Source organism: Vulpes vulpes, chromosome 2 (assembly GCF_048418805.1).
Source record: "Vulpes vulpes isolate BD-2025 chromosome 2, VulVul3, whole genome shotgun sequence".
Taxonomy (NCBI): Eukaryota; Metazoa; Chordata; class Mammalia; order Carnivora; family Canidae; genus Vulpes; species Vulpes vulpes.
In genome coordinates this window covers 89,462,519-89,477,702 of record NC_132781.1, presented here as the reverse complement: position 1 = coordinate 89,477,702, position 15,184 = coordinate 89,462,519, and the positions used below count along the sequence as shown (strand labels likewise).

The 15,184-nt window shown below is 40.8% G+C and overlaps 1 protein-coding gene across 47 annotated transcripts in view; it reads right to left on the bottom strand.

Moving 5' to 3' along the window:
- Positions 1-15,184, bottom strand: part of PARD3 (par-3 family cell polarity regulator) — a 646,585-nt gene that overhangs the window by 85,465 nt on the left and 545,936 nt on the right. For 5 of the 47 annotated variants that reach the window (XR_011999915.1, XR_011999914.1, XR_011999912.1 and 2 more), the window contains one exon: positions 7,423-7,490. The exons of the other annotated variants lie outside the window; for them this stretch is intronic. The gene's annotated coding sequence lies outside the window, so the exon portion shown is untranslated. The remainder of the gene's footprint in view (positions 1-7,422; positions 7,491-15,184) is intronic. 47 annotated transcript variants of the gene reach the window in all.

Genomic DNA, 15,184 nt, shown 5'->3' with positions numbered 1-15,184 from the left:
CAATTTATTGCAGTGACCAAATACTATGTATGTATTCTTAGGAAAAACACTTGCTTGTTTTTAAGATTCAGTTGGCTTCTGAGTACTCACAGATGGTCTAAATGTTTTAATTACTCTGTCTGAGGAACTGATTGGCCCAGGACTGGAATGACACTTCAATCTCCTGGGTTTTGTCCCACTGGCACTCAGTCCAGGCTGAACTCTTAGGACAATACATTGTTTTCCTCTAACAAAAGACACAGACCACCTGTCCACCTCAACCAAACAAATAAAAACTGCACAACAATAACACAACCAACCCCCAAGTTCTTGTGTATACATACCCCTTTGTTAAATCTTCAACAATGCAAATATCGTTTGTGTGTGTCTAATTACTTTAGGACATCCAAGTTACCCTAGCCCTTCTCTCTTACTCAGACCAGGTACTTACTGAGGGAAGAGTAAACTCAGGACTCCAGGTTAACAGATCAAAGTGCTTTTTTTTTTTTTAACCTAAATTATCTAGTTATTTGCTTGAATTCTCCCCCATAGTTTATTGTGTAACCTTGGCTCCTACTACAGAAGAATGTGAACCTGGGGGCACGCAGGCAGCTCAGCTAGTTCAAAGTCCAACTCTTGATTTCAGTTTTGGTCATGATCTCGTGCTTGTGAGATCAAGTTCCGAGTCTGGCTCTGCACTGGGGGTACAGCCTGCTTAAGATTCCCTCTCTTCCTGTCGCTCTGTCTGTCCTCCCCCACCTTCCCTGCACACTGATGTGCTCACTCTCTCTCTCTTAAAAAAAAAAAAAAGAATATAAATCTGTTATTATGTAATGAGATGGATGAGATATGCTCTTGGATCTTATGTCAACATTCAGTTCTTCACATTAATAATGATAGTAACAAGTTTTTAGGAGATGATGCAGTAATTAAAACTGTGAAAATTTTCTATAAGCATAATTTGTGGCCAAATTAAACTTTAAGATCACTTAATTTTTTGATTATCAAAGAACCCTAATAAATTCAGATAATAAACAAAAGAAGATAAAAATCACTAGTAATCCTGACAATTATGATTTTAATGTTTTGCTCTTTTTTTCTCATAGTCAACATTCAATCAGTTGAAGATTTATCATATTTCAGTAAGTTCCACCTAGTTACTGATTTTTAACTAAAATTAATTTAAAATCTAGAAGAATGCCCATTTGAAGTCACTGGTTAGCATATGCATATACACATAAAGAAATAGCTGGAAGGATTCCCCTAGAAGGATCATGATAGACTATGGCACCATATTTATTTTTTTCTTTATGTTTTTCTGCATTTCAATTTTTTTAAAAGATTATTTATTCATGGGCAGCCCCGGTGGCGCAGCGGTTTAGCGCCGCCTGCAGCCCGAGATGTGATCCTGGAGACCCAGGATCAAGTCCCATGTCGGGCTTCCTGCATGGAGCCTGCTTCTCCCTCTGCCTGTGTCTCTGACTCTCTCTCACTCTCTCTGAATAAATAAATAAATAAATAAATCTTTAAAAAAATTTTAAAAAAGAGATTATTCATGAGAGACACACAGAGAGAGAGAGAGGCAGAGACATAGGCAGAGGGAGAAGCAGGCTCTTCGCAGGAGCAATGATGTGGGACTCGATCCTGGACCCCGGGATCACGACCTGACCTGAAGGCAGCTGCCCAACCGCTGAGCCACCCACGCATCCCTGCATTTCAAATTTTTATAGTGCACATGATTCCTTTTACTATTTTAAAAAAATATTCTATTTTGGTAGAACACTTTCTCTAGCTGTTATTTTGCTTTATGATAGTCAACTGAATGACAAATGCACCCTGACATTCCTTTATAGATTACAAATTTGTCAAAAGCCATTAATTCCCTTAGAATGTGTCATGAAATAGGCAAATACAAAGGGGAAGTAAAATTGCCAGATTAAATCTCAGGCCTTGAATTTAACTGGGCAGTGACTTGATAGCTGCAGACTCATCCTAATATGCCTGTCACCCTGCTCTGTGTGCTGGGGGGTTGTTTTAATAAAAACTGGCCTCAGCCTGCAGAAGCCACCAAGAAGCCACACATAAAACTGGAGAGAATAGTGCTGCTGTGAGGACCAAGAGGTAATAACAAGTGCACTTAGCTGATGATCCCCTGGGGCTGGTTAGCGCAGGCGGAGCTGAGTTAATGAGGCCAAAGTCATGGTTTCAAGTGGGTGACCAGGGAGCTTTGCTCTGCTTCACAGTCATTGAGGGCATCCCTAACTACAGTTACCTATCAGCAAATGCTGGCCTGTTTTTGTGTTGGGGAAACCCGAATAACAAACAACATGAGTAGAACAAATCAATCAGAGGATGAAACATTCACCTTCCTACCAGGTGTACCTCACTCGTACTATGGAGAATAGAAGATGAAATCTTTCCCTTCTGAGCAACTAAACAGAACAGTTTGGTTCTTTGGTTGGGCCAAAGAAAGGTGTGAGCTCTTAGATACAACCTACTTCTGCCTGACATCCCCCTAGGTTCCTTACTGAAGATTGTTCTTTGAATGTTAGTAGCAACTGCACAGCCCAGCAAAAAGTAAAATATTACATAATTGGTCCATGATAAATGGTCCAGTGGTTCCTGGGGACTACATGTATATCCTGAATTTTGCTAGGGCAATGATATAATTGAGACAGCCTTGGAATGGGATGGGTAAGTAAAGACTTGCTCAAAAAAAAAAAAAAAAAAAAAAAAGCAGAATTTGGGACACCTGGGGGGCTCAGTAGTTGAGCATCTGCCTTTGGCTCAGGGTGTGATCCTGGAGTCTTAGGATGAGTCCTACATCGGGCTCCCTGAAGGAAGCCTGCTTCTCCCTCTGCCTGTGTCTCTGCCTCTCTCTTTCTGTCTTTCATGAATAAATTAAAATCTTAAAAAAAAAAAAGCAGAAATTTATACATGAGCAACCCTTGAGGCTCTGGTTGTATGGATCTTTGTTATAAATAGTGACGACAATGGGAGCTTACTGACCTCCAGCTTGGTTAATCAGCTTATGTTCCTTAGCCACCCAAGCCCACAAGATAGGGAGCACTATGACTCTTCCTTCACAGAAGCACAGCTCAGAGAGGTTAAGGAATTGGCCCAGTGTCGCCTAGGCACTTAGGAAGAGCAAGACCCCTTGAGCACTGACTTCCAAATCCTCCTAACAATAACAAAAAGGAAATGACACATTTCCTGCAGACAGTTTCTTTAGGGATGTGTGCTGTTTGGCAACTGGGAGAGAAGACCTTGGAGGAGCGTGGCTGCAGCCCTGTAGGACTTTTGCCAGACACCGACAGAGTCAAAGCCTCACCAGAGAGATGGAAGGTGTCAGGAAATGGAAATGCACCTACAAATGCATCACAGCACATGGGATCCATCTGTGTATTTGTTCATCTCTGGTGGAGGTGTCTTGGCCGGTAACAGAAAAAGGAAACTGTTCACGGCCTTCTGGCCCAGCCGTCCCATGGCTTCCTATTAACTGGATTCTGAGAAGGTATCAGTAGCTCATCAGTGCTGGTCCAGATGCTCGGAAAGACCCAGAGCTAGCTGGGAACTGCCCATCAAGAGGCATCAAGTAGTGACAACAGGAAGGAGGGGACAAAGCCCTGGTCACCAGGCTGCTCTTTCCACACTGGGGCCCTTGCTGTGTTACAAAACAAAGACTCACATGCAGACACCAGGCCTCCCACAGCAGATGGTTTTTCAGCTGGCTGCCAGGGTCAACACAGGCATCTAGATGAGGGTGGCTGTCCCTTCACCAGCCTCTGCTGTTTCATAAACAGGGTAGGTGTGGCACAAACTCTTTAGCAGCTTCTTGGCAAATTTCCCCTCTGCCACCCTCGGTACACATGTAAGTGCCCGTGTGTGCTTGTGGACACGCACACACACCTGCCATGTCATCTTCATAGACTGTGTCTGCTCCTGGGGTGCAGGAGGTGAGGGCAGCCTGGAACGGACCCAGCATAGGACCTGGAGAGAGAGGCCAGCTCTGTCCTCAATGTACCAGGCAACTGCCCCAAGCCTCTCAGTGCTCATTGGTCAAAGAAGGACAGACACTTGTCCACACCAAAGGAGCTGCAAGATGAAGTAGAGGACCTCGTGTCATGCAGCCAGCAGTGTGTGGCACACATGACCCCGCATGAACACAACTCCCTGACATTCTTGTTAGCAACTGCTTCTCAGGAAACACTGATAAGTCCTATTTCCACTGGGAGAACCTTCTTGGAAGAAAATAGGTATTCTCTCCTTATTTAAAAGCAGTATTTTATAACAGAGGAAGATGCTTATCTCAGCACATATAAAAGTTCATTTAAAGAAATTATTGGAAGACCAAAGGGAAATATAATTAAAGATGAAAAGAAATGGAAAGTCACTTCTATTACAAGGGCAAAGATATTTTGGAGAAAAAAATTCCACCTGCTGGTTCATCTCTTCAGAGTGTTGACCGTGACTCTTTCAAAAGGAGAGTTTGGGTTGCTTTTTTTTTTTAATTTTAACTTTAAATCAATGTAGAGTAAAACTGAGTTTCTGTAGGCTCTATATTAATACGCATTGAGCTGTACACCAAAAAAATGTCAATTCTATCATGCAAAAATGAAATGAATTTTAATGTGCCAAGAGATTAAACAAAAATAAAATCCAGCGATAAAGAGGCACCTGGGTGGCTCAGTGGTTGAATATCTGTCTTTGCTTCAGGTTGTGATCCCGGGATTCCAGGATCCAGTGCCGCATTGGGCTCCCCACAGGAAGTCTGCTTCTCTCTCTGCCTATGTCTTTGCCTCTCTCTCTCTGTCTCTCGTGAATAAATAAATAAAATCCTAAAAAAAAAAAAATCCAGAGGTAAAATGAATTAAAAATAAAAATAAATCTAAAAAATAATTTAAAAACCAAATGAATTCACTTAAAAACCAATTTTAAAAGCAAAATGCTTTTTAATACATCAAAAATGGATTTAAAGATAAAATGAATAAGAATAATGAATTAGTGGTGCCTGAGGAGCTCAGTTGGTTGAGCATCTGACTCATGATCTCAACTCAGGTCTTGATCTTGGAGTCGTGAGTTCAAGCCCTGTGCTGGGCTCAATGCTGGGTGTAGAGCCTACTTGAAAAAAAAACATAAATAAAAATAATCAATTTTTAAAGAATGAAATTTACTCTATTAAGAGACTCATGTAAGTATCCCACAATCAGGAAACGGAGCTTTCATCACTCTAAAAACCAAAGCGGAAGAAGTGGGGTTTCCCTTAGCAACTGAGTGCTGAGTGCTTACTTATGCTGATACGTGTGCTGAGTACTAGGGAGACAAAGCTGAAGGGCAGGATCCCCAGCCCAGAACATCACAGTGTTTGGAGAGAAGGATCAGAGATCTTCTAACACAGTTTAAAGACCTTTCAAGCATATTCATTACACATCCTTTCTCCATCTTATGGGTGAGAGGTGTGAAGAGCTTACTAAGATTGAGATCCATTATTTGGAAGAAGAAAGCATCACTTCTTGTCCAAACATTGCATGATATAAAAACGAAGAATAAGACAGAGGCACAGAGAAGCTAAGTGCCTTCACACAGCAGATCCAGAACCAGGGTCAGGGCCAGTGACCAAACTACTTCCCAATATATCTGAAAACTCAGTAAAACAAACCTCTTGTTGTTCCTTTCATTTCAAGTGACGTTTTGGCGTGCTGTGGCATTCCTTATATGCATTGATACAATCAAATCACATTGTAGAACCCATTCTTTTTATGAGTTTATCCTTAGTTGAATAGCAGAAGAAAAAGGAAAGTAGGTCTAAGTATGTGTTTAATATGTTACTTTCCTGGTAATATTTAAGGCACAACACATGGATCTATTTCTCTTATTGTTATTCACACATGAAAGACAAGTAGCTTAGACCTAGAAAAAAATAAAATTAGCAAATCTGCTCAGTGACAATGGCCATCTGAGCTGGCAGTAGTTGAGACTGTCTGGCATTCCGAGGATCCAGAGCTTGAATCCACTGAGGTTTGTATTTGAACGCAACCCAGTGGGCATGGCTACCTTTTGCTGGTGTCACCTTCCCCAGCACCCAAGCCCTGCTGCCAGCTTTAGCACCAGCGCACACGTCCAGTTTCTCTCTCTGCTTGTGCCAAGACACCATGACAGTTTAATTCTCAACGTCATTTTCGGGGTGGGTACAATGTAAAAGACAGCTCGGTTTCATTCTGCCCCTACCAAGAGATATAACAGCAAAACACGTCAACGTGAAGCGAGTGTTCGCAGAGCCAGAGAAATCACTGCCCACGGTCTATGCACTTGAGTTCTGCTATATTCAATGACAAGGTTTGCTACAGTAGAAAATGTCATCAAGTTATTAAAAAGGGATGATGTGAATATGTTGTGTTCATATGCAAGAGAAGTTTGGGAGATGTCTGGTCTACTCTGAAGAAGAGTTAAAGAGGTTCTCATGTTCTGATTAAAGTCAGTGGCAGCTCGATTAGAGTTATAACACTCATGAATTGGAGTTCTAATTCCATCCCTTGGTTAGAGGATTCTGGACAGCAAATGTATTGACTAAGCCTAGATCTCACTTAGAAAATGGAAGGTAAGTGGAAAGCAAAATACATCATTTATCGATAGTATTGATTTCAATGATAGTAACATGTTATTTCTTCAATGAATGTTAGAAGAGAATCTGAATTTTCCAATTACCTTTTTTGATGTGGACATTAGCCAGCCTAAGGTTTTTCTTCATAAACAGAACAATTGTTTGTTTAGCAAACTTTGGATTCGCTTCTCTTGCATCTAATTACAAGCATATTAATTTTTATAATCATATTAAAGAACTCCAATAACACTTTCAATGACTCAAGGGAAAGGTAGCTTTAGACAGTCAACCATAATTAAGCTTTGCAATTGTACCAGCATCATTACGACAAATGTAAGGCATAATGAATCTGGGGACAATAATCTCAAAGAAAAAAAAAGAAAAATAACACACCTCAACATTTGCATCATAAATACATTTTGTCAACAGCAACCTCAGGGCTCCAGTGAAATCTATTAGATGTGTTATATATTTAATGATGGAAAAAATATTTGATTTTGTATTTCTCAACAAGGAGATGTCTGATGACGCTGGAGTCATTGGAACTTTCAGGTGAGAATCAGCAGGAGCTGAGATCTTTGACACTGGCTTGCTGACCTTGCCTAATCTGTTTATACTGATATCTGAACTCAATTTTAAAATACTCCTCTGCTGACCCAAACTCTCTTAAAATGCTAAACTAGCCAGGTATAATGAGGAAAAACTTTTCAATGTATTAGAAAAGAAATGAACAAAGTATTCAAATCTTTTGTAGCATTTTAAAAAATTTTGTAAATATACTCTTCCAACTCTATTCTCATGATCAATTTTCAAAAGTAAATCCATGAACTGTAATTACATACGATTCTGGTGAGACGGCAGACACAAAGGCAGGCAGATGGGCTTGGACTTTGGAGAAGGATGCCAAGCCCTAAGGAAGTGAGGTGAGAGGGCAGAGAAAGAGGGTGAGAGAGAGAGAGAGAGAGAGAGAGAGAGAAGGTTAATGTGGGGGCAAGGAAGGAAAGAGACCAAGAAATGCAAGGACTCCTGTCCTGACGCAGTTTCCCTGGCTCCCACTTTTTCAACCTCACCTAGGGCCCAGGAAATGTAACAGGCCCCAAGCATTCTCTGGCTTGTTCTTGCTGGAGCTCTCTCGAGTGGGAGGAGAGAGCACATGGTGGTGCACGCTTTGGAGAGAGCCCCGCACCCCTGGGCTGGCATGTGAGGGCTGCGTCATGGCTGGAGGACGAGCGTGGGGGCAGGGAGGTGGAAACCCCTGCTCAGGGACACACTGACAGTCAATCACATACATATTTCACTGGACTCTTACTTCATTCTTGTGCAAAAAAGAGAGAGAGAGGGGTGAAGGGTCCAAAAGCAAATGTGAGAGCAGGCTGCTGGGTGACAGGGAGCAAGCCCTATGCCAGGTATCATGGCACAGAGACAGCAAGTAAAAGGAACAGTGAGCTGGCTGGACAGGAGCCCCATCCCCCCTGGCTCCACATCACAGATCTGTGGTATGCTGGGGTATGAAACGAGAATTAAAGATGTCACTATCAGGGCACCCTGACAATGTTCCAGCAAACTCAGCACTGTCAGTAGATAGGAAGTAGGTGACTTTTGCCTTGAGTGACCTCCTACGGCCCCCGTTATGCCCTTCCTGTGCTATTGAGATTTGTCAAGCTCCTATTCGACCCCGGTCTTGTCCTATTTGTATGTTTCTGGAGTGAGTTCTCTTGAATACAATCAGAAAAAAATAGTGGCACCACCCTATAATTCAAAAGGCTCAATATTGGACTGTAGGAGGTTCATCAACCAACGGGCATGTAGATGTCACTCCCTTTGTGCCCAGCATTAAGCCACTATGTGTCATGGTGTGTGCCTGACAGCAGGTATCCTACTCGGTGTATTTGGTGAGTGTGGGGTGGATGATATCACCCTGTTTATAATTTAATTGGATAAACAAGACTTATTAATCCTATACCTGCAGTTTACTAATAAAATACATTCCCTCTTTATCTTATAGCAAGACTCATGATTCATTAAGATTCAGTCTTCTGATTATCTCCCATTCAAATGGTTGTTTTGCAACTCTTGGGTTAAAAAAAAACCGCATTAAATAAAAATAAGCACAAAACAAGTGTTTTTCAATAAGCAATCTTACACTAACTGCTGGAGGATGTAGCAGATGCCCTGCAAGCTGATTTAATGTACACAAATCAGTGGGTAGCAAAAGGGAAACCCCAGCCATGGGGTCCCTGGTAAAGGCATTTCCAAAGTGGGTGGAGAACAACTGGCCCCTGGTCCTCAGAGGCAGTGTCAGAGTCAGAGGTCATGGCTGCTGGGACAGCACGGATTGAGTTTCAGTTACTGGGGGCAAAGCTAGTTACCAGATAAGGCCTATGTGGTCACTGAAGGGTTTAAATGTACATACCACCTTTCTTTTACCAAAAGAGATGATCCCCCTTTTTTGTATAAATCCCCCCAAATACACACTAATAAAGACACACAGTAAACCTTATGGGAATCCTCAATTGATATTTATCAAAAGGGTTTCATTTTAAATTTCTCAATTCCAACCTGAAATAAAAAGAACCAGTATAATTCTAGTTCTTAAGGTGATTTAAATTCCCTTTAGAGTGAACACTGAAGCTGTATTAGAAAAGTCTGAATGACTGATTAAAAAAAAAAAGTGTGCCCCTTGTCCTTTTTAAGAAAGTAGAAATTTTATGTCAAAAGAGGCAATGACCTAACTTTTTAAATAAGAGACAAAAAGGTAATGAGCTCTCTCTGGACAAAATATGCCTGGGATTCTCATGCATAGCACTTACTTCTCCAATTTTTCAATACATAAATATTCTCTATGGTGTAAAACAATTGTAAGTACTTCTGCTAATTAATGAGCTGCTTTTAGCTATAAGTCAGCAGAATTGCATTTTTTAGAGACATAGCCATGAACAGAAGATTTACTTTTCTTCTTACTATGTAACATTTTTTTTTTTTTAAATTCACTCTCTGTCATGGACACAAGTCAAATCAGGAATAATGAGCCATGCTCTAAAGTGCAAATAAAAGCATTCATTAAAAAAGTATTTTAGTAAAGAAAAGTAACTAACAATAAGGATGACCCATAAGTGGAGATTGCCTGTAGATGGCCCCAATGCGGGACGCCGAACTGAACCACAGAGGTTTTGCGTGACTATTCATTCAGTTGTTCAAGATGAGAACAGCAATACTAGTGAGCTCTCATCTAATATTACTAATGACATCCCCCTGTTTTCTATCTTCAAAAACCTTGCCAACACCACCACTGGGGGATGCCAGGGCCCCTAAATACATTTTTAACAAGGCTGTTCACTAAGCTAGCGCACCTCATGGCACAGGTGCATCTATAGCTGATTTCTTGTGAATCTCACCATACACAGGATCAAAGATGATGGGTGAGGCAGGGAGGAGTTGCACTAAAGGTGGTGACAGGAATGTGTGATGCATGGCATGCTGCTTCCCTTGTATTCTTCTTCTGAGGGGGAACAGAGCAGCAAGCAGGAGCTGTGGCCCTAGCAATCAGGCCTTTACCCACATGATACTTCCTCATCAGCCACGCTAGAGCCTCACACAGACCTCCAGGAACCCCTGGCTGCTCTGTAGCTACCACAGGGCTCAGGACACACTCCCTGAGGACCTTCCAGATATTGACAGTCATCGATTTTTCAGCGAATACGGAATGTTTGAAACCTCTATAAAAAACAGACCTGTTAGAACTTCTTTAAGAACTTAAAAAACCCAAGTTTCTTAAATTTTCAGAAATGTACTTGCCTAATAGGTATGAATATCTTGGCCAAAGAAGAAAAGTAATATATTTGAGGATAACCACTCAAATTAGTGTGTTGAGTTTAACGCACACTGAATTTTCACATATTTTGAAATTTCACATATTTTGAAAAAAAAAAAAAAGTAAAACAAAACAAACTTTAATCCTGTCACTTAAAATTAACAGGGAGGGGGAAGACTATTCTTTTCCCTTCAGTCACCTAAAAATCCCTGATTCCTTTAAACTCCATTTCTTGGGTCATAAGAGATGAACAACATATGAATGCAATGGTTGTTTTAATGAGAAACAAACTTCATTTCACAGGAAACATCTTCTCATCAAATGTCTTGCATAATATTTAGATGGACGACTATTTGGTTGTCAGGATCCCAGAGGACTCAATATTACTTCTCTTAATATCATGCTATTAAATATTCTAGAAATGAAAGAAAGAAGGGTAGAAATCACAGAAACATTGTTAGTGCCAGTGTCAAAGCCTGGGCAAGGAAGCATTCTGAGAAGAAAAGCATTGCTGATTCTGTTTTTAGTGAAATAATATTAAATATTAATGGGGAGGAACTACCCAGGGACTCAAAATTTAACATCTTTTATAAACAGGGAAAGTATTTCTCAATTCAGTTTTCCAAACAAGAGCAAAGACACTGGAGTCAGAAAGACACGGGTTCAAATGCTACCACACCACTTAGGAGCTCTGTGAGCTTGGCAGAGTCACTTCTCTGTCTCTGTAAACTCTGTATGTAAAGTGGTTTTCCAAAAAAGTGCCCACTTCACAGAGATGCTGTGAAAATGAAAGGAGGAAACGTATGCAAATTCTTGCAAGAGAAAGCACTTCATAAAACATTAGCTATTATTATCACTAACATAATAATTTTTATCACAAAGTTGTGTGTAAGATATTCATGGCCAGAAATCCAAAACAGGCACTTCATCTATCATTAGTGCATAGACTACACCCTGAGTTACCAAAAATCCTACTTGGTGGAGATTAGATTCATTGAATTTTTTAACATGTATCTTGCTAAAGTTATCCACCTATTGCAAGGATAGGAAGATTTTTTAGAATTTGTCAAATTGTGAGCATCTGAACGGTATCACCTTTGTGTGATATGTGTTCAATGCAAGGCCAGGACTAAGGATTTCCCAGCATTAAGACAATATCTCGCATATTTCATCTGTTACCACAATAAGTGTAAATATAGGCTGTGTTTGCGTGTCCCCATATGTGGTATGCATGTGTGTGCATGTTGTGCATATGTGTGTGTGTATGTGTGTGTGTCTGTTGTGGGTGAGAGAGAGAAGAGAAATTGGACAAATACCAGTAGAGCTGACCCTTAAACAATGTGGAATTAGGGGCGCTGAGCTCTGTGTGGCTAAAAAGATTTGAGTCCTCCAAATCTTAACTACTAATAGCCCACTGCTGACCAGAAGCCTTACTGATAACATAAACAGTCAATTAACACACATTTTGTATGTTGTATGGATGATATACTGTATTCTTACTATAAACCTAAGAATACAGTAATATCATCATAAGGAAAATACATTTATAGTAGTGTATCAAAAACATCCCATGTATGAATGGACCTACAAGTTCAAACTGTGTTGTTCAAGGGTCATCTATATTTGGGTTTTATTTCTCTCCTCTGTTCATCAAGGTTTGTGGCTTAATTCCTCAGTAACATGTTAACATAAATCAGGACTGTTCTTTCATTGGTGGAATGCCCCACATATTTTGCATGTAAATAAGACCAGTGGAGATGGAAAGATTTCTTATAGGATGCCACCTCTGCATTGAAGCCTCTTCTTCCATAGCGTCTGGAACAGCTCTAGTTCCAGATATACAAGCTTTAGTTCCTATAGACAAGGAGGAAAGGCACTCAGTGTCATGAAATGGAAATAATTTACTGCTCTCTCTTGACTGACATAATAGATATGAATGACCAGAAACTTATTACCTGAAAAGATGCCTTTACTGTGAAACAGAAGTGACCTCACCTCTGTGCCCTACCTCATCACCATTACGGCCACAGCCTGTACTCATTTCCCAGGACACGCGCTGATCTGGGATGATCTCAACCATCTGATCCCTAAGAAAACTACACTTCATCCCATAATGCCACTCGAAAACAACTTCTTTTTGCCTTAATTTTTCAGCATAGTGTGGTGGTAAGGAGTGTGGTGCCTTGCCCTGCTGTGATTCAGCAACCCCTCATTCTAGGAGGAGATGACAACGGCCTGTTTGCTATTCCCTATGAACATCTTTACGTGTGTTATCTCATTTAATCAGGCCTACCTCACTGGGTTGTCATGAGAACAGAGAATGCATACACAGCCCTCAGCCTCTGGCTCTGACTGGCATATTATAAGTACCAATAAATGTTCATTCTCTTCCCTTGACCCTTAATTCTTATATTCCTTTGAGGTCACTGTAACTGCCCCCAACCAACAGATATGAAAACATGTCTAAGGCCCTAACGACAGGAAATGGCTAAGTAAAGATTTAGGCTCAGTCTGGCCCATCGGACCCCAAAGCATGGGCAGGCCCTTTCCTCTTTTCTCAGACATCTCCTACAAAGTGCACTTTTCCTCTTGAAGTTCAGAGTCATGATACTGGGAAATGACTGTACACTCAGAAATGCTCAGAATCTGGAGACGGAATGTAAGCCAGACAGGAGCGAAGACAATGGCAAAGCAAAAAAAAAAAAAAAGAGAGAGAGAGAGAGAGAGAGAGAGAGAGAGAGAGAGGCAGATATAAGAAAAAAAGAGCAGAGAATACCAAATTTCCTCCTTTCCATCCACAGGAAAGGCCCTTTGTGGTATATCATGTAGCATGTTATTTATTTAGAATCCGACAATGCCTTAGACTATCTTTCTTTTTTGCTCCCATGTATTTTTGCTCTGTACTTTGCTCTCATATAGGTTTCTGTCCATTCCTTCCATTCTTAGGACTACACTTAAGTGTGCTCAAATCACTATCATCCTAGCTGAATTTGAGATACTATCTGTTGAGCCATACTGGGAAATCTGACACTCATAATTATCATTCTTCCCCCATACTTTTATTTCCCTACATTCCCACAACTCCAATATACATTTAAAAAATATCTAATAAACTCACACCAGAATTTTAAGTCCTGGTATCTCAGCCCATTCTTCTGGATCTAGTGGCTGTCAACACCTCCCCAAGTGGCCTTCCAACCTTTACATTGTTCTAGCCTGATCCCTAGTGGCAATCTCTCTTAGCCCAAATTAGCATCATAGTTTTGTTTTCTGCTTTCTTTCTCCCAGCTTTGCTTCCGTCAGTAGAAGCGAGAAGACCCTGCTGGGTTCTGAGGACTTTAAGGATATTCAGAAACAATCCTCATTTAGGGAAATAATTTCCAATGTAAAACCATAAAATGTTAAAAACAGAAGGCAGACAAGACCAAGAACATGCCTTGTATGTCCTTTAGCCCCTTGTGGAATAGAGACTCGGTGGGAAAGTTCACAGGGACTCTGGGGGCGAGGCTGCAACAGTGGGGTGAGAGCCCCACTTTCACTGTTAGAATTTGTGATGTCTGGATACAATTCCTTAGGCTAACAGGCTAAGAAAGGCTGTGCATGACTCAAGAGTATGACCATACTGAGGATGGCAGAGAAGAGAAACTCATGACTAAAACCATTAGGAAGCTCTTAGAAGAGTCCAGAAAAGATGTCTTATTGTCAACAATGCTTCTACCAACTCTCAAGTTCACAAAAATCCTAAAAGTCCTTTGGTTTCCAATGTCTTTCCTCTTCTATTCCACCTTTAATCAAATCAACCTTAAACTTCAATGGCTTCTCTTGTGCTCATCATACTACCTTAGGCTTTTACAATTCTCTTCCCCTAGATCTTCTGTGAGATGAACCCAATTCCCCACATTCCACCCAGGCTGAGAAAACCTCCTGGCCTAACTTGACTCAAGTCAATGATCACATAAATGTTTACTGAGGATTCTAAGTGTATGGCCTCCTGTTTGGTTTGGTTCTGTGAGGGATGTAAAAAGGTCCTCCAAGGATTCATCATCCTGGAGTAGAGATAAGATGGTTATGTAGACAACAGGGATGAGGGCAAGGTGAATGAGCTCCCACTAGCTCAGAGGGGGAGAAGGTGAAGCAGTCAACACAACCTCACATTTTAGAACTGTTTCATTTGATGATAACAATCACTGACTTTTTTTGTTAAGTATTTTTCAGCTTATTTTAATTTTTTCATAGGGCAGCTTTTCACGCTGATTTTTATGTACAGGCTCTTTTGACTAAGTGGAATGCCTTAATTGGAAGTAGGTGGGTAGATGTTTGTGATTTCCAAGAACTGTAATAAAGTTACTGCCATTATTAATGTGGTGATACATGCAATTCTTACAAAAAAATTTTGGTAATTCTTCCTTCCACGTCATCAGTGACAGGGGAAATTGACCACAAAGACCTCTGCAGTTTCACACAGTGTGGGTTGATGGCACCTATCCTGTTCACACGGAGAAAACAGCTTATGAGCTTCCCGTTTACCCTTCCAACTGCTACCACCACTATATGAATGGGGAAGAGAGTGTAGCTGTTTACACTGTCTGTCATCTAAATGAATGCCTAAAAGTATCCTCTATGGAGAGGCCTTTCACAACTCTTTCTCAGGAGAAGTCTAATATCAGAAAGTGGTATTTCAAAGTTAATTAAAACCTTTACAAAACCAGGACTTTTCAATAAAGGAAGACGATGCTATGAGTTTCCAGCATTTCAGAGTCTAGGCAACTTGAAAAACCTAAAATGATGAGGCC